The sequence below is a fragment of the Haemaphysalis longicornis genome, unplaced genomic scaffold, assembly GCF_048455015.1.
Source record: "Haemaphysalis longicornis isolate Haplotype H1 unplaced genomic scaffold, Haemaphysalis longicornis Haplotype H1 scaffold_3, whole genome shotgun sequence".
NCBI lineage: Eukaryota > Metazoa > Arthropoda > Arachnida > Ixodida > Ixodidae > Haemaphysalis > Haemaphysalis longicornis.
In genome coordinates, this window is record NW_027526335.1 from 220434850 (window position 1) to 220453546 (window position 18697).

The window sequence follows — 18697 nt, forward strand, 5'->3', positions numbered from 1 at the left end:
TGGATTTTGTTTTAAACCGGCAATAAAGAAAAAAAAGTTGTGTAGAGGCCATTATCCCCGCCTGTCACGCGGGAAACCGGGGTTCGATTCCCCGACGGGGAGTGTTTTCTTTTACTTTTTCCTGTAAGTAATAGTAGGTTAGAGTTTGGCGATCTCTAAGCTCTTCCCATTCAACTCTCCTCATTAGTATAGTCAGTCCACTTCCGGCTCCCGAGCGGAACGGTTGTGCGATGGCTGGCTCCGAGCCAGGTGTTTCAGCGGCTATGTCCAGCCGTGGTGCCCGGTTTGCTGGTGCGCCTTCGGGATACCGGTTTCTTCTACCGTCGATACCGTCCGAAGACTCGATGAGGGCGTGCCTAATTTTGCACTGCGACCTTGGCGGACGGCCCTACCGGATTGACGACTTTCGCACGCCATTCCTTCTGTTGGGCGTGCTGAAGGACATCGCCGGTATTGGGCCTTTTCAAATGGGTCACGTCTGGCTCATTAAGTTGAAGACTCCCGAGGCTCGTCAGCGACTTCTGGACTCAGGCGGACTTCAAGTAAAGGGGCGGTACTGCGCAGTCATCGACCCGATACAACAAGAAGTTACGGTGAAAGTGCATTGGGTGCCCTTCCACGTCGCTGACGCTGCCTTAGCGAGAGTGTTCGCTGACTTCGGCGAAGTGAAAGACGCCCGACAAGACCCCTGGGGGGCGGCCGGTTTTGAAGCCGCCGAATCGACTACGCGCCTCGTACGTATGATGCTGCATGAGGAATTGACACCGGACGACCTCCCGCACATGCTCCGTTTTTACGGAGGTTCCATCCTTGTTGTGCCCGGTCGGGCGTCTCAGTGCCTTCTGTGCGGACGTACCGGCCACATTCGAAAGGACTGCCGCACCCCGCGGTGCTCAAAGTGCAAAACGTTTGGCCACCTGGCCGAAGAGCGTACGTACCTACGCTAATGTGACTAGAAATCCTGAAGTGGCTGAGGTCCCCCCCCCGAAGTCATGGACGACGAAGAGGCTGAGCTTGCCGCTTCGGCACCTACCGGTCCGACGAAGCCACCTGCCAAGGAGGCGGACGAGACGGCCGGCGGCAACGCCCCCCTCGACGCCCCACCAAACACCAAGGTCGTCGTCATCAACGAGGAAGCTGGAGCAAGCAAGGCGATTCACGGCGAAGAAGGCAACGGCACCGTGGAAGAAAAACAAGGCAACCACTCCACCCAGAAACTACTGGACTCCAACGATGAACACGACCAGGCTACTCCACGAGCCACGACCTCGACGGCCACGCAACCGAGCGACGGTTCTCCAGCGGAGGCGTCTACCGGCGGAGACGACTCTAACAAGGCACAAGCTACCACTGCTGCGACAGCGGCAAAGCGGCCGCGAGAATCACCGGGGCTCAACGTAGACCAACGGCTGAAGCAGCTCGAAAGTGAGTGGTCTATAGTGGCCAGCAGAAACAAAAAAAGCAAAGTACCAGCGCAGCAGAATCGCTCTGCTAGCGCATCCCGCCCATTCAGACCGTAGATAGAACCTCGAATGTAAACGCCTCGGTGTCTGTGTGAGTGACTCCCCTTTTTTCCAATGCTGAATAGTGGCCCTATCAAATTAGCAACTTTAAACGTCAGAGGACTTGGTTCTAAGAAGCGAAGGTTTCAACTTAAGACGCTGCTGGAGGCACAGCAAATTGATATCTTAGGCGTCCAAGAAACTAAAGTTGAGAGTGAATCGCACACAGACACAATGGTCGAACCCTTTCTACATTCATATCATGTTGCTGTCAGTCACGCCCAGGGAACGGCGGGGGGATGTTGTATGTTTTTGGAAAAAGCGCTTATCTCTGTGGTAGACCAGGTTCAAAGCTCTCCAGAAGGTCGCTTTGTCTGCTGTGATTTTAATTACGCTGAGCACCCTTTTCGGGCAGTTTGTGTTTATGCTCCAACGAAAACCAGCCAACGCAGTCTCTTTTTTGATGAAGTGGTTAGATTAGTCGACTGTGAAAAGCCTGTCCTTTTCTTCGGAGATTTCAATTGTGTCTACACGCCTGCGGACCGTGCCAATCAAAATGCACCATCAGATTCCAGCGCCCTTTTTTTAGAACAGTGTATGAACGACTACTGCCTTGAAGACGTTACAACTCTAGCTAACGCGACACGAACCGCCAGATACACACATTATCAAGGCGCAAGCCACGCCCGTTTAGATAGGATCTACGTGTCGGCGGAACTAGCTCCTTCTTGCATGGACTACGCAGTCGACGCGGTTTCTTTCTCGGATCATTGCTTGGTTTCCGTCTGCGTTGGCGGAAAAAAACAGAGGCAAGCAAAGTTTGACTGGGACCTTCGGAAAATGAATGATAAACTGTTAAAAGATGATAAGTTCCAAGCCTGAGTTGTTGCAAGAAAAACACAACTGGTAAATTTCGGCAACAAAAACATCGTGGAAGAATGGGAATCCTTTAAGCAGGAAATCAAGGTAGCCGCCATTGAACGTTCGACAGAGATAAAATTTAAGATAGAAAAGAAGAAAAAAAACTCCGTGACTTGTTGCAGCTTATAACAGTTGAAGAAGCCAAAGCGCCGCGACTGTTTACGGAGGATTTGCGCACAAAAAAGGCAAAGATAGAACGCATCGAGGTAGAAAAATACAAGGGCGCGGCGATAAGGGCTCGCACAAAAAGACTAATAGGCGGGGAAATGCCAACGAAACGGTCGTTGGCAGACGAAAGGAGTCATGCGTGAAGGAACGAAATTCATAATATTTAGTATGAAAGAATATTTTTGACAGAGCAAGCCGAAATAGGAGGGGCTTCTACAAAACATTACGAACACCTTTTCTCGTGCAAAACACCGAACAAAGAGTTTGAGCAGTCCTTTTTAACTCTGATGTCCCAACTAGACCCACATATAACAGATGAACTGCAAAGTCCGATTACTGTAAAGGAAATGGAAGATTCAATCGATAGTTTAAATAACAGTAAGTGGCCTGGCCCTGATGGGCTAGGCGCTGCCTTTTATGGCTTTTTGCTGCAAAAAGCCATAAGACGCTGCAAAAAGCCATAAGGCGCTGCCTTATGGCTTTTTGCACTTGGCTGTGGCGGCAGCAGCACCCCTCGTTCACCCAGCTGACTGTTGCCTGACAGCTCCTTTTGCATCGGCTGTTGCAGTGTTTCCCGGGACACCGTCTAAGCGGCTGCCAGTGGCCTCAGCTGTTCATCGTGGTTTTCACCGTACGCTATCGTTTATTCCGGCTCTGACGCTGTGAGAATGGACGAAGATTGCGGGCACAACCGTGCCGGCGAGCAGATAGTGCGGTGAACTTGGACGACTGCGATTGGCCGCAGCGGTGGGCGTCACCGGCAACCAGTTTTCTTCGAAAGCGCTCGAGCCCAGGGACCTGCTTTTTGCACTTGGCTGTGGCGGCAGCAGCACCCCTCGTTCACCCAGCTGACTGTTGCCTGACAGCTCCTTTTGCATCGGCTGTTGCAGTGTTTCCCGGGACACCGTCTAAGCGGCTGCCAGTGGCCTCAGCTGTTCATCGTGGTTTTCACCGTACGCTATCGTTTATTCCGGCTCTGACGCTGCGAGAATGGACGAAGATTGCGGGCACAACCGTGCCGGCGAGCAGATAGTGCGGTGAACTTGGACGACTGCGATTGGCCGCAGCGGTGGGCGTCACCGGCAACCAGTTTTCTTCGAAAGCGCTCGAGCCCAGGGACCTGCTTTTTGCACTTGGCTGTGGCGGCAGCAGCACCCCTCGTTCACCCAGCTGACTGTTGCCTGACAGCTCCTTTTGCATCGGCTGTTGCAGGTTGGTTTACGTTTTCGTTTGCTCTTTGACCATTATTGCTGCTGCTGCTGCCACCGCCAACTGCAATTACGCGGCTCGACTATGTCTGATGATTGTGACATATGCGTATCTTGTAATGCTGCCATTCCGGAAAACAGTGTTTTTGTAACCTGTTCCTCGTGTGACAACTGTTATCATACAGGAAACTGCTCAGGTCTGTCGGCTAGTTCCCTAAGGAAAAAGAGGACAAATGGAAGCCTGTACAGCTGGAAATGCAAAGTATGTGTGCCTTCTGGAGAGCTACATGTCTCGCGTCCAGCTGTCAAGTCTTCCTCAGATGAAAAGGGCCTTGCAAACGAGATGGCAGCTATACGCGCGCAACTGGGCAAACTGATGCCTCTAGCTGAGAAAATTGATTCTCTACTTGAATTTAAGGAAACAGTCACTGATTTAAAAAAATCGGTTGAATACATGTCTGCGAAGTATGACGACGTTCTGGCTAACTTATCAAAACAAGACAAAGAAATCGAGGGCATCAAAACCCGCCTCTCACGTGTGGAAAATGTGTCGACTGAAAGAGAAGTGATGCAGCTTCGAAGGCAAGTGAACGATCTCGAGCAGTATGACCGTAGGCAGAATCTAGAGGTACACGGCATACCTCACAAGAGGGACGAATGTCTGCTAGAAATTATCAACGACCTAGCCCGGGATCTGAGCCTTCCTTTGCTGACTGAGCAGGAAATAGACGGCATACACCGTTTGCAGTCCAAACCTGGCCATGTGCCACCCATCCTGGTGCGGTTTGTTTCACGTAGAACGAAAGAAAACTGGCAAGATAAGCGTAAAGAATTGCAAGATAAAAAACCTGAACTCCGATTCTACGACAACCTGACACCTCAAACCAAACACCTCCTGTGGCTAACACGCACAAGGGCAACCGAAATGGGATACGCTTTCGCATGGCAAAGAGATGGTAAGGTTCTAGTGCGTAAACGACCAGGAGAACCTAAAATTCGCATCACTTGTGAAGCAGACCTCTGCAAAATTGTGAATGAAAATGCGACGGGCAGCACAGATGCTGCGCTATTGGCAACTGATCAACAGAATCAGTCATAAGGGTCTGTCGCCCTACTTTTGGTCTCTATAGTTGTTTCTCTTTTCATGGAAGGCTCTGTTCGACCTCCAGTCGATGTTTACTTCTCTACTGAGAAATTCAAAACTAACCTATCTCGCATTGCTCCCCAGATAGAAAAGGTCTTTTCTCTATTTTGTCTGAATGCAAGAAGCTTAAAAAATAAATCGGACAATGTGTGTATGTACCTCGAATCCATTGGGCATAAATTCCATATGTTAGCGTTCACAGAAACATGGTACACGAATCCTTGTGATGTTGTCCAGTTCGATGAATACCAAAGTGTATTTATGAATCGAACAAATCGAAAAGGTGGCGGTGTTGCACTCTACGTTCGTCATGATATTCCTTTTGCGTTTTTAGACAACTTTTCAATTGTAGACGCAGATTATGAAACAATAGCTGTTGATTCATTAGATCAGATAGTTCTGCTAATTTACCGTCCTCCTTCAGGTAACGTAAACAACTTCCTTTTGCATATGGACAATACACTTCATGCCATTCAAGAAATACGTAAAAATATTGTTGTTATAGGGGACTTTAACATAGACATGCTCTCCAAAAGTTATGCGGCTAGGACTCTAACTAACACAATGGCTTGCTATGGTTGCACAAACGTTGTTAATGTACCTACACGAATAACTATAGAAAAAGAAAGTATTTTAGATTTATGTTTCACAGATTTTGTTTCCACTGATATAGAGTGTGGCGTGTTGGAAAGTGACATCAGTGATCATCTGCCTTTTTTTGTTTTTCTCCCAAACCTAAATGTAACTCCCTTGGTGCCCGGAAATTCTTTCTTGTATAGAAAAATTAACGACGAAACTTTAGGTGTATTTCGAGACCTGGTAATGGGAGAAAATTGGTCAGACGTATATGGTGAAAACAATCCTAGCCTGGCATATGACGTATTCTTGGATAAACTTCGGAACAATTATTTCAAGGCTTTTCCGGAGGTTTCTTTCACTATGTATAAAAAAGCCAAGAAGCCCTGGGTAAATAAAGAAATGTGCAAAAGAATAAAAGATAAAAACAAACTGTTCTCCAAGTTTCTCAAAAGTAAGGATATAAATACTCTGTCCCTGTATAAACAGACTAGAAATAAGTTGACCGCTGATCTCAAGAAAGCAAAGGAAAATTACTATGCTAAAATGTTTAGTGACAAGCGATCAGTAGAGCAAATTTGGAGAACCTATAATTCGTTGGTTTCGAAATCAGATAAAAAAGTCCCAATTGAAATACAAGCGGATGGTACTTCTTATTCCGGTGTGCCTCTGTCAAATAAATTTAATGAGTACTTCCTTACAGTCAGTTCCGTAAATGACTATTCGAGTGAAGTAGACCCTACGGCATACCTGGTTGACAACAACTCGGCAACAATCTTTTTATCTCCCACAACCCCTACTGAAATTTTTCAATTCATAAAGCTTTTAAAAAATAAATGCTCAACAGGCACCGACAGCATTAAAGCGGAAGCAGTTAAATATGTAGGAGATATAATTGCACCTGTTTTCAGTCACATATGTAATCAAATGCTCACAGAAGGTATTTTCCCTGAAAAACTCAAAATCGCTAGAGTTTCAGTGGTACACAAAGGCGGTAACTGCTGTGATTTTGGAAATTACCGCCCTATTTCTGTCCTTTCAGTATTCTCGAAAGTGGCTGAAAATGTGATTAATACACGTCTGTTAAATTTTTTAAATAAAAAAGAAGTAATTGTGAAAGAACAATACGGTTTTCAAAAGGGGAAGTCTACTGAAATGGCACTGCATGGTATAAAAGAACAGATAATAAACAACATAGAAAATAAACTTTTCACCGTTGGTTTGTTTCTAGATTTAAGGAAAGCCTTTGATTCCGTTAAGCACGACATTTTGATCCGGAAGTTACCATTTTATGGGATAAGAGGTTTATCACTTGATCTTGTTAGTAGTTACCTAGATTCTAGGAAACAATGCACCATAGTAAATGGTGTTGCATCCAGTTTCGGAACGATACGGAGTGGTGTTCCCCAAGGGTCTATCTTGGGGCCGCTTCTATTCTTGCTGTATATTAATGATGTAGTTAATATACCCGGAACCCCATCAATAGTTCTTTATGCAGACGATACTAATGTTTTCTTTACAGGACCCAACCTCGAAATCATTACCAAGAATGCAAATTTGTGGCTTCAGGAATTATCCAAATGGCTAATAGGAAATAAGTTAGAACTAAATGTCAAAAAGACAAAATGCGTAATATTTAGAGCAAAAAATAAGCAGTTAGATTTTGCTCCAGTGCTTCTATTTCGTGAATCGATTCTTGAAGTGGTCCCCTCAATACGTTTCTTGGGTGTTATTTTTAATAATGCATTGTCATGGAATGATCATGTAAATCACATATGTACTAAGTTATCGCGTTCTGTCGGCATTTTATGGAAACTTCAGTGTTTGTTACCCTGTTGGCTTAAAAAGCAGTTGTATTTTGCTCTTGTTCAGTCCATCTTGCACTATTGTCTTCTGATTTGGGGCAATACTACAAACTCAAATTTGAATGCTTTACTTGTACTACAAAAAAAAGCTATCAGGGCTATTGCGAATTTATCCTATAGAGATAGTACAAAACAACAGTGGAGAAGCTTGGGCATTCTAAAAATCCACGATTTAGTTAATTTAAGACGCGCGCAGGATATCCACCACATATTTTATGAACACCCCAACTTATTTCCGAATCTGGAATCTTCACCACAGACAGCGTACCCCCTAAGAAAACAACATTACAGAAAGCCGAGAATTAGAACGAATTATGGCATTCAGTTGAAGCAATATCAGGTTATAGACTTTTTAAATAATAACGAGGAGATTGAAGCGCTTATTAAAGAGTTTAAATCCATAAAACTGTTTAAAAAACATTTGCTTCAGGTATTGCTACAACGATATACCCAATTTTCAATGTGTTAGCAGACTATAATTTTCGCTGAAAGAGTGTAACGTTCGCGTTTCTTTCTTTAATTAAGCTTGTTTTTTATTTTTAAGTAACTTTCTGTGTTAAACTTGACTTCCTTGTCATGTTTTCACTTTTAAACTGAACTGTTAGGCTCTATTAAACGTGTGCATGTCATGCTTTTTTCTATCTTTTCCGCTGATTTGTAAATTATTGCGGTAAAATTGTTAGTGGATGTCTTATGTGTGTGTATATACTTTTTTTTTCCTTTTACGATGTTTCTTTATTTTGTTTTTTGGGCTTCGACAAATATGCTCGCTGTGTTGTTCCTTTTCTGTACCATATAAGAAAATACTGTATCTTTTTTTTTTTTTTCTTTTTCATTTGATTTTGTGGTGTGTGCTGCTCCCGACTTCGGTGCAATCTACTTTGGGAGGAAGGGCCTCGTCAGGCTGTAGCCTTTTGCCCTCCACCTTATGTGTATATGTTACGTTCATCTCTTGAAATCTTTCAAATAAAAAAAAATAAAAAAATAAGACATTTAACATCCAACTGGCACCTATTTTAGGTACTGTTATTGAAGAGTCCTTTAATAGGGGCTCCCTGCCCCCATTGTTTTCTCAAGCCCACACCATTTTAATACCGAAAAGCAATGATCCAGAACAGCTTGTGAAAATCACGGGATACAGGCCGATAACATTAACTAACACGGGCTATAAGATCTTCATGAAGGTGATCACAAAACGTATGCAAGCAGTAATTACAACCTTAGTTGTGCCCCACCAAACATGCGGAATCAAGGGCCGAAGCATAACTACTAACATTCATATAGCAAGAAGTATGCTGGAATCTTATGGCATAGATTACAGGAATGTGGCTATGTTACAGATAGATCTTCAAAAGCGCATTTGTCAGGATCTGTCATGAGGTCCTTTTTAAAATACTTGAACATGTCCGAATCGGAAAATTAATTTTACAAGGAGTGAAAATGGCTTATAAGGATTGCACCACAAAATTTTTTATTAATGGCCAATTAACGAGTCCAATTAAAGTGCAGGCATCATTGCGTCAAGGGCGTGGCGTGCCCTGTCGTCCCTTCTTTTCGCCCTCTATCTTGAACCCCTGTGTGCAAGAATTAATCAAGACAATCAGCTAGAGGGCTACACTTTACAATCCTGTGAAGTTAAGGTGATGGCATATGCTGATGATGTGGTTTATTTTTGTGTGAATGAGGACAGTGACCGTACTGCCCTAAGTATCACCCAATAGTTTTGTAGTATGACTTGTAGTTCCATTATCATAGGCAAATGTACTGGACTGTGGCACGGAGAATGATTAAATGCCCCGAATGTTTTTGAAAAAGTCACCTGGTCAACGCAGCCAGAATTATGCGTTTATTCATAGCCATTTGAATTATTGTATATCGTCTTGGGGCAGCGCATATTGTAATCTTCTCTAGCCTCTTCAAAAACTCCAAAAACAAGCTTTAAGAATCATTACTTTTTCTTCCCGTCTATCTTCTACTCCTCTGTTCATTGAACTTGCGATTTTGCCCCTTCCATGTCTTTACCAGCTAAATATTGGCACTTTGTTTTTCAAAGTATTGCGTTGTGGACTCCTGATATTTATTTTCCCTCCTAGCACTATCTCCACCCCAAACTCTACTCGGTTCTCCTCTCGCAACAACTTTCTACTTCCCGAAGTAAGAACTAACTTCGGTAAACAAACTATTCAGTTCTCTTGCTTGCACTTGTGGAATACCTTAAACCAGGACATTAAATCTTCTCATTCTGTCATACCCTTCAAAAAACAACTGAAACTCTACCTATTGTCTTCATTACAGTGATGTGACGCGTCTTATTGTAATTTTCTTCCTATTGTCAAAGCTGATTTTTTGAATATTTGTTCAGTACTCTTTTCTATTATGTTTACTAGTCTTGTCATTGTAATTTTACAGTCATTTTGTTAATTTGTATAGGAGGTCCCGCTTGCGGTTTTTATAACCATGGGACCTCCTCCTGTATATACTGTGTACCCATATCATGTTTGTTTAATAAAGCTTATTTTCAATTCAATTCAACTAAGTATCTGGGGGTACCCTTTGACCAGTATCGAGACAGCACGAAATACTGGAACGAAAGAGCACAGGAAATGCGCGCGCAAACGGCCAAGTGGGAGGGTCGTGGCCTGTCCATCTTTTCCCGAGCAACAGTTTGTAATGTTTTCCTTGTCTCTAATACCTGGTATGTCATGCAGGCCCTTTCTTGTTCTCGACTGAATGTGCAGAAGTTTCACCGCATATTTGCGGTCTTTGTTTGGCAGTCGACTTATGAAAGGACGAGCAGGAACAACTTATTCAGAAAAGTTGGAAGATTGAGGCCTGTCACTCTCGCATCTTTTTGAGAGACAACTTGTTTCCCGCTTTTTGTTTCTGCGTGATCAGGCCGACCCGTTTATCCGCACCTTTTTACAGGTCACGGTAGCGAGTACTCTGCCCGACCTTCTAGTGACGTCAGCGGACGCTACACGTTTTTCGGTTAGTCTCTTTTTGAGTGAAGTTGTTTTCTCCAGTCGTTTTCTAATGGCGCGTTTTTCTAGAGAATTTTTGTCTACTGTAAACCGTAAAAATTTGTCGCGTGACCTCATCGATTGTCTATTCCCTGAACCGATGTACCGTTCCTTGTATAGTGGCGGATCCGGACATGATGTTCTACGGAGAGTGAAAGGAATGCTAGTGCCAGGTCCTGTTAAAACGTTCTTCTTCAAATTGCACCCTAATACGCTGCCAGTAAAAACGTGGATGTTAGAAAAAGGTTTATTTTTGCCATGGGGTGCCGACTGTACACTATGTAGAAAACCGGAAAGTGTCGAACATGTCTTTATAGATTGTTGGGACGCTGTTTTTTTTGGGATGTCCTGCGACCTACCGTGAAAAAATATTTCCCCCTTACCCCACGTGGAATTCGTCTCCCAAATGTCAAACCAGATGTTCTACCATACGACCTGTTTTTAAATGCAAAGCATTTGTTAGTCGCACGATGTCCGGCGTCGGCGTCGGCGCCGTCCACACGCTCACTGCGCATGCGCGTCGAGTCGAGGCGATAGCGAACACACTCTCGCGAGGGGCATTGGATTGGATTGGATTGGCTTGGCTTGGATTGGATTTGGATTGGATTGGATTGGATTGGGTTGGATTGGATTAAAGTGGATTGTGTTAGATTGTGTTGCGTCATAGCAGCGGCACGTTCCGTCATAGCCGCGGCAGACGCGCTGGGGCCGGCGCATGAGCAGTACTCTCTCTTCCGCGGTTTCCTCTCCTTCGGGCGCGCTGCGCATATAACCGGTGTGCCGTTCTCCGGCGAAGCAACATCCGCACTTGGCTCAAACACCTAGAGTCCACGCCGCTTTACAAGTACGCCAACGTCGTCATCGACTGGGACCGGCTTACGCAGTCCCCTCAACGTATATAAGCGGCGGAGCGCGCGTTGGGAATTCAGTCAAGGGCGTCTTTGCTCGGCTTTCGCTTGACGTGACGCTTTGCTTGACTCGAGTAGATGCGACGCATTTACTCGAGTTCCCCCCGTGGGAAGATGCGGGCGGCTTTTTTGTATTGGGTTTGCACAGCATATGGAAGAGTAGAATGGAGGTACGGAATGCAGATTTCAATGTAAAGTCTGTTGGAAACCACTTTGTTGAAAACGTGTGTAAGCTGCGCGAAGTGTTTTGGAAGCTGGAATACGAAGACGAAGTGATATCTGTTATGAACGAACTAGCTGTACTAAAAGTTCACAAAAACGTAACCGCCAGCTAAAAGCGCAGCGGTTTTGATGTAGGTATGTTCCTTTCCTTTCTCAGCTCTGAGGGCTGATTGTGTAGTACACTTTGTGTTGTGCCCAGTCGGCAATACAGAAAAAAAAACTCTCCTCGTTAGTGTACTAGCCAGTATCCCCGCCTGTCACGCGGGAGACCGGGGTTCGATTCCCCGACGGGGAGTGTTTTCTTTTTCTTTTTCCGGTGAGTAATAGTACAGTTTGGCGACCTCTACGCTCTTCCCAATCATCTCTCCTCGTTAGTATAGTGGCCAGATTCTGCTTCCGGCCGCGCTAGTGTGCGGACGCAGGAGGCTTGGCTCCTCAGGAGCGGTGAATGCGGCCATGTCTGGCCGCGGGAACAGGTTTTTTGGCCAGGAATCCGGAGACTACCCCGTCAGTTTACCAGTTGTGCCAACAGGTCGGTGTGTTTTAAACACCATTTTTCTTCATGCGGACGTTCGTGCCAGGCCTTATAACGTCGCGACTGCAATGTTCCGCGCTGCCTGTCTACCGCCGCTTCGGTCATGAAGCAACACAGTGCGTGCGGATGTATGCGCATGTCACCGGACCTGTTGGAGACGCGGACGCAGACGAAAACCGAATGGACGCGGAGGAGGCGCAGGCGGCGGCGGCCGGTGCAGGTGGTGCGTCCGCACCCGGGGACCCTTTGGTGGAACCAGGCGCGCAAGTAGAGGACGTAAATGCTGCTCCCGCGGAGCAGCAGGTGACCTCCAAAAACGACTCAGCGCAGGTGGCAGCTGCGCTGGACGCGAAAAGTGAGGTGTGTGTTGGGACGGGTTCGACGAACACCGCAGAAACTCGAAATGCGTGACACCTGCTATGGCGACGACGCAGAAGCCACTGCCAAGAGGCCGCGTTAGGACAAAGGCAAGCGGGAGGACACTGGTTACTCCGGCGACGTCAAGACAACTGTGGGTGGGGTTATGCTGAGGCGCCAAAGCTTCAAACCAAAGCCCAACACCACGGCCCCGCGCCTCATCGCCTGCGTTGCGTCGGCGCGTTAAACCCTACAATCAAATCAACACCACGGCCTACGACAGACGACCTGCGGCGGGGAAGCCTCGGTAAGCGAAACGTTTGCAGTTTTTTTGGCGACGTCTTCCAATGAGCGTTAAGGCACGAACAACACGTTTTCTTTTTTTGAGGGGTAGAAAATGGGGCGGGGCTAGTGTTACAGAAACGTGTGTGTAATAGTGTGTTACTTGCCTTCATCTTCCATTCACGCGGTGTTCATATCATCTGCGTTGTGCCACCCTTAATGTACGCGGCCTTTCTGAGCGTTAACGTCAGTCAGTTGTACAGACTCATCAAGGAGAGGGAGTTAGACATCGCAGCCTTCCAGGAGACGAAAGTAGAGACCGAGCAATGCACGGAAAAGATGGTGGGTGCGTTCAGTTCTTGTTATGAAATCTGTGTCAGCCATGGAGTGGCATTATCGGCTAGTTGTCTGATTTTAATACGTCGGAGCAGCGGCGCAGTAGTGCAAAACGTGACGTCCTGTTTATCTGGGCGCTTTGTTATTTGTGATTTTATTTTAGCGTCAAAAGAATGGCGGATTGTTTGTGTGTACGCGCCTGCAACGGTCGACGAAAGAAAATTGTTTGAAAAGTTGCGGGCGTGGCTGGACACACAACGGGCTCTTTTGTTATTGGGAGATTTTAATTGTCTGTGCTCGGCTCGCGATAAATCAAGTGGCACTCCTTATCGCGGCAGAAGCACGATTGCATTTAATGGTGTCACGGTCGATTTTGGTTTGGAAGATGTGGGGGATATGTTGGAATACAAGACGCATATCCAGTTCCCCCACTTTCAAGGAACGAGCCGCGCAAGATTACACCGAAATCGCCTTTCTAATATCTCCATTGGGAATATTACAATTACCGCAGAGGGCATTCTGAACCTTATATTGAATCTGGATGCAAAAAATTGCAGTGGTCCTGATTGCATTCCCAATGCATTTCTACTCCGGTATTCCTAGTGGTGTGCTCGGTACCTTGAAATTATTTTTAACACACCCATCCGCACCGGTACCGTTCCCTGGTCCTGGAAAATAGGTAAAGTTCTTCCCCTGTTCAAATCCGGCAATAAGCACTCCTTTTCCAATTATAGACCTATTTCATTAACCTCACACTCTTGTTAAATGCTTGAACACAAAATCTTTAAACATATCAGGAACTTCCTCGAGTCTAATAACATTCTGTCTAATTTTCAACATTGGTTTCGACGCGGGTTCAGCACGGTGACGCAACTTATTGCCTTTTGACATGACATTTCCATGAACCTTGACGCAGGACATCAGATTGACGCCATCTTTATCGATTTTTTTAAAGCCTTTGAAACTGTTATTCATTCAAAACTCTTGCACAAATTAAATAAGATCCTCAATAACCCACAATTAGTTCACTGGATTTCTTGCTATCTTTCGAACCGATCTTAATTTATGTACTTTGATTCCGTTGCTTCTTCCCCGACCAAAATCACTTCTGGTGTTCCGCAGGGCTCAGTCCTCGGGCCTCTGTTATTTTTGCTTTATGTTAATTACTTGCGTGATATTGTTCACTCTAAGATTCGTTTGTACGCTGATGATTGTGTTTTATATCATCTAATTCACTCGCCCAATGATCACATCCTTCTCAACGATTCATTTGCATCTTTCTGCAACTGGTGCCGTTCCTGGCAAATGAATATTAACTACAAAAACTGTGTTCATGTCCTTTACTAATAAATTAGTTCTTTCAGATTTCAACTACTCATTTAATGGACTGTCCCTGCTGAGAGGTTACCAGTATAAATACCTTGGCGTGCTTTTTACTCCTAACCTGTCGTGGTCCCTCCATATTGATTACATTACTACTAAAGCCCTAAAAAAACTTGGTTACCTCCGGCGTAGACTATCTGCGGCCCCTAGCGATACAAAACTAACTGTGTACAAGACCGTTATCCGCCCAGTGCTCGAATACGCGTCACCTGTATGGAACCCCTAACACAAGTGAGAAGTAAAAAAAATAGAATCGGCACACAAAAAGGCCATTAGATTCATCTTCAGGCAATATGACTCTGCTTTTCACCTACGTCAGCATTACCATCTTTGAACCTATCTCTACTTTCATCGCGAAGGAACATTGAGTCTCTCAAGTTATTACATTCTATAATTTTTTCGATGTGCAAACTTTCAAAAGATCTGTACTTAACATGTTCTAATCCTTCTTCAACACGCCACTACCATCCTTTGAATATGACACCATTCTACGCCCGTACAAACACGTTTAAATTTAGCTTCTTTCCACGAACTGTTGAACTTTGGAATAACATATCCGGTGACATACGTTCTTTGCCCTTAAACGAATTCTTGTTATCCATAAATACCCTTTGACAGTTTTTTTTGCTGTTTATGTTTGCTGTGCACAGTATGCACAGTTTTGCGCAGTATATTTGCTGTGTTCTGTTCCGTGCCACCATGTCTTCATTATGCCACCATGTGATGCCATGTCTTGCCACTTTGTATTTTACTTTCCTTCGCAAAGTATTACACCATGTTTGTTTTGTACCGGCCTGTTCCCCACGCCTGCCATAGCCCTTACGGGTTGCAGTATGTATAAATAAATAAATAAATGTTTCGTTAGAACTTGTGCCGGAGTGCTCTGAGTACAGTGTTACACCTGTGTCGTTCAGCGACCATTGCCTAGTGTCGTTCTTGATTGGAAAGCGCAAAAATAAAAAGATGTTTAACTGGGATTTATGGAAAATGAACAGCTTATCGTTGATGGACGAAGAATTTGTAAAAGAAGTAACGAAAAAAATTAGGAACCTTGAACAGGATACATGTGACTGTGCCTCTAAGTGGGAGAACTTTAAAGCAGATATTAAGATGACAGCATTGGAAAGGTAAACTGGCTTAAATGAAAATTTAGAAGTACAAATTACAGTGGAAGAGTTTAAGAAGGCTATCGACGTATTAAGTCCGGGAAAGTCTCCAGGCCCTGACGGGTTGTGCACGGCGTTCTGCTAAGCTTTCTGCAATCACCAAAGTCCAGTTTTATGTGACCTGCACACAGAAGCCTTCATACTGAAAAGACTGCCCCCCTTGTTCTCACCATCGCACACTGTTCTCATACCGAAAACAGATGTAAAAGAAGACCTCAGAAAAGTTACTGCGTATAGGCCGATATCTTTACGAATGTAGATTTAAAATATTGATGAAAGTCTTAGCAAGGAGGTTACAGAGTATGATAATAGACATAGTAGGCGAACACCAAGCATGTGGAATAAAAGGAAGGTCTATTAGTAATATACACATGGTAATATACACAATAAACTAGTAATATACATTAGCAACACAGCGCAAAAAAGACCAAGGACGAGACGGAGACGACAAACAAGCGCTCGTCTTTGTTCTTTTTTGCGCTGTGTTGCTAATGGATTACCAACTAACCGCACCCCTCACGCTTTTAGTTATATACACATAGCACGGAGCATTCTCGAGTGTTGTGATGGCATGAACGAGGTTGTAGCCATGCTGCAAATAGACCTTGAGAAGGCCTTTGATAAGGTCTCTCTTGAGCTACTCTATACTATTTTGGAAAAAGTGAACCTAGGGAAAGTAATAACGGAGGGCGGAGGGCGTAAGAATGGCGTATAAGGAGTGTTCGACAAGGATGGTAATGAATAAGTCAGTGAGAACACATCCAACAGGCCAGCTAGACATACTTTAGGCAACCGTAAACAAAACTGATTAATTCACCTCACTGTCTTTGCTTGTGCAATGAAGACACACAAAAAAAAGCAACACCGCATGCTGGTCTTTATGCATTGTCACACAACTTGCCTGCTCTGCCGTTCTGTTGCATCAGGACAACTTTACAATTAATCTAAAATGCTGGGACCTTTTTTTGGCAAGTAGGCATCATCTATCAGTCATGTGAGTGTGGTGCTGTGTTGATAGAGGAAGGAAGAAGTATGCAGTACATGGTGCTGCATGGGTGGTGTATATAAAGCTTGTGGATAATAATGGGATACAATGAAGCTCTTGCTCACTGTATGCATTCCCTCTTTGCACTTACCGTGGACTGATTTGCAAACTAATGCCACTATATGAGCCAAAGCAAGAGCTGCTTCTGTGGTTTCCACAATCCCTCAGGATAGGCTCCCATGGCGGTGGGGTAATTGGCTGAAAATGGCAGCACACTGAGAGAGCTAGTGAAATCCGGTATATGTAGTGCAGTAAAAAATGTCTCTAATGAAACATTGGTGATACGAAAGAAGAATTCTTGATGATTGTAGGGTTTAACGCGCCGACGCAACGAAGGCGATGAGGCGCGCCGTAGTGGAGGGCTCCGGATTAATTTTGACCACCTGGGGATCTTTAACGTGCGCCGAAAGAAGAATTCGATAACATTCGATTCCGTTGTTAATTTTGCAGCATTCTTCTTTTAGTGTCATATGAATAATTCTGCTATTTTTTTTACAGTGGTGGTATACCAGCTCACCCAATATAGTGTACAAAAAAATTGAGAGCCAATGCTTCATGACCACCCTTCTGGGAGGAGTAGAAATACATATAAATGTGGCAGAGGAGAAAGAGATACCTAAACAAACAAATTGTACCATAGCTTCTGAACAGCTGCCCATGAAGGAGTAGCGGATGCAAAGGTACAATTTTGAAAAGGCACATGGAAGGATGTTTTGTGGTATCAAAGCCTTTTAACAGCTAGGGGTAGTAAATGGATAGGCGTTCTGGTCGGCCTATGCTTAGGGAAGAAGTGGTTACTAAACTGCAACAAGTAGCAATTGGGCAGCCTCTGACAGCAGGTTTCACCTCTAGATACAGAAGTAGGACAGTGATACCGTAGACATGCACGTATTGGTTTTAAGGTGAGATTGAGTAGAGAGCCCTGCAGTATTATGCGTCAAGTTCCTAACCTAACATTATGCACCAACCTGCCGTGGTGGCTCAGTGGCTAAGGTGTTGCACTGCTGAGCACGAGAGCGCGGGTTCTATTACAGGCCGCAGCGTCCGCTCTTCTGATGGAGGCGAAAAGCAAAAACGCTCATGTGTACAAGATTTTGGAGCACGTTAAAGATCCCCAGGTGGTCAAAATTAATCCGGAGCCCTCCACTACGGTGCGCCTCATCGCCTGCGGTGCGTGGGCGCGTTAAACTCTACAATCAATCAACATTATGCACTGCTTCATAAGCATTGTTGATGTAACTATATTGAAGTGGGGGCATGCTGTTGTATCAAATTAAGCACTAAAATTTGTTCATGTTTTACAGATGAAGTACCACATCGTCGAGTTTGTGGATGAGCAGACAGTCGAGGTGGTGCCCGACAAATGGCTTGCCTCAAACAAGAAGTGCTTTTGGCCACCAGGCCCTGGCAACAAATCGGCGTTTGCCAGGAATGGCCGCTCGCCAGCAAAGGGCTGGAAGAGGTTTAATGCTGCTATTAAGGACACATACAGTAAGTCTTAAACTGCAATAAACATTGTTATAATGAAGTCATATTGTTTAAATGACCACTCTATTGAAATATATCTTCAGTCTCAGTACAGTAAATATATTTATTCAGGTTGTCACCGTTGTCTCACCGAGCTTGCTTACCAATTATATCTACTGTAATTAACGTGTGTCCGGCTGTTCTTTGCTCCAGCTAACTACGATGATGCCCGGAGGAAGCTGGAGGTGGCCCAGTTTACGTCCGATCTAGAGAGTGAGGACACCGAGAGACGAAAGGTAATAAACAGTGAATGGCCTATTATAGCCAATTATTGCAGCCACTTGAAGGAACATTAGACATAGATGGAACAACTAGAGAGTGCTAACCAAGCTGAATTATGTAAACTGGCAGTTGATATGGTACTAGAATGAAAAATATTTTGCATATATGGAGTGGCTTGTGTGGTTTTGTGACTCTAAATACAACGCCACCTTGTGCGTTGCCTGTTCTAGACATCAAGGCCTGCTCGGTACGAAAGTGGAGCCCCTCAAACTGTGCCACCTCCGCCACATCCGCCTCCTCCGAGCTTCCC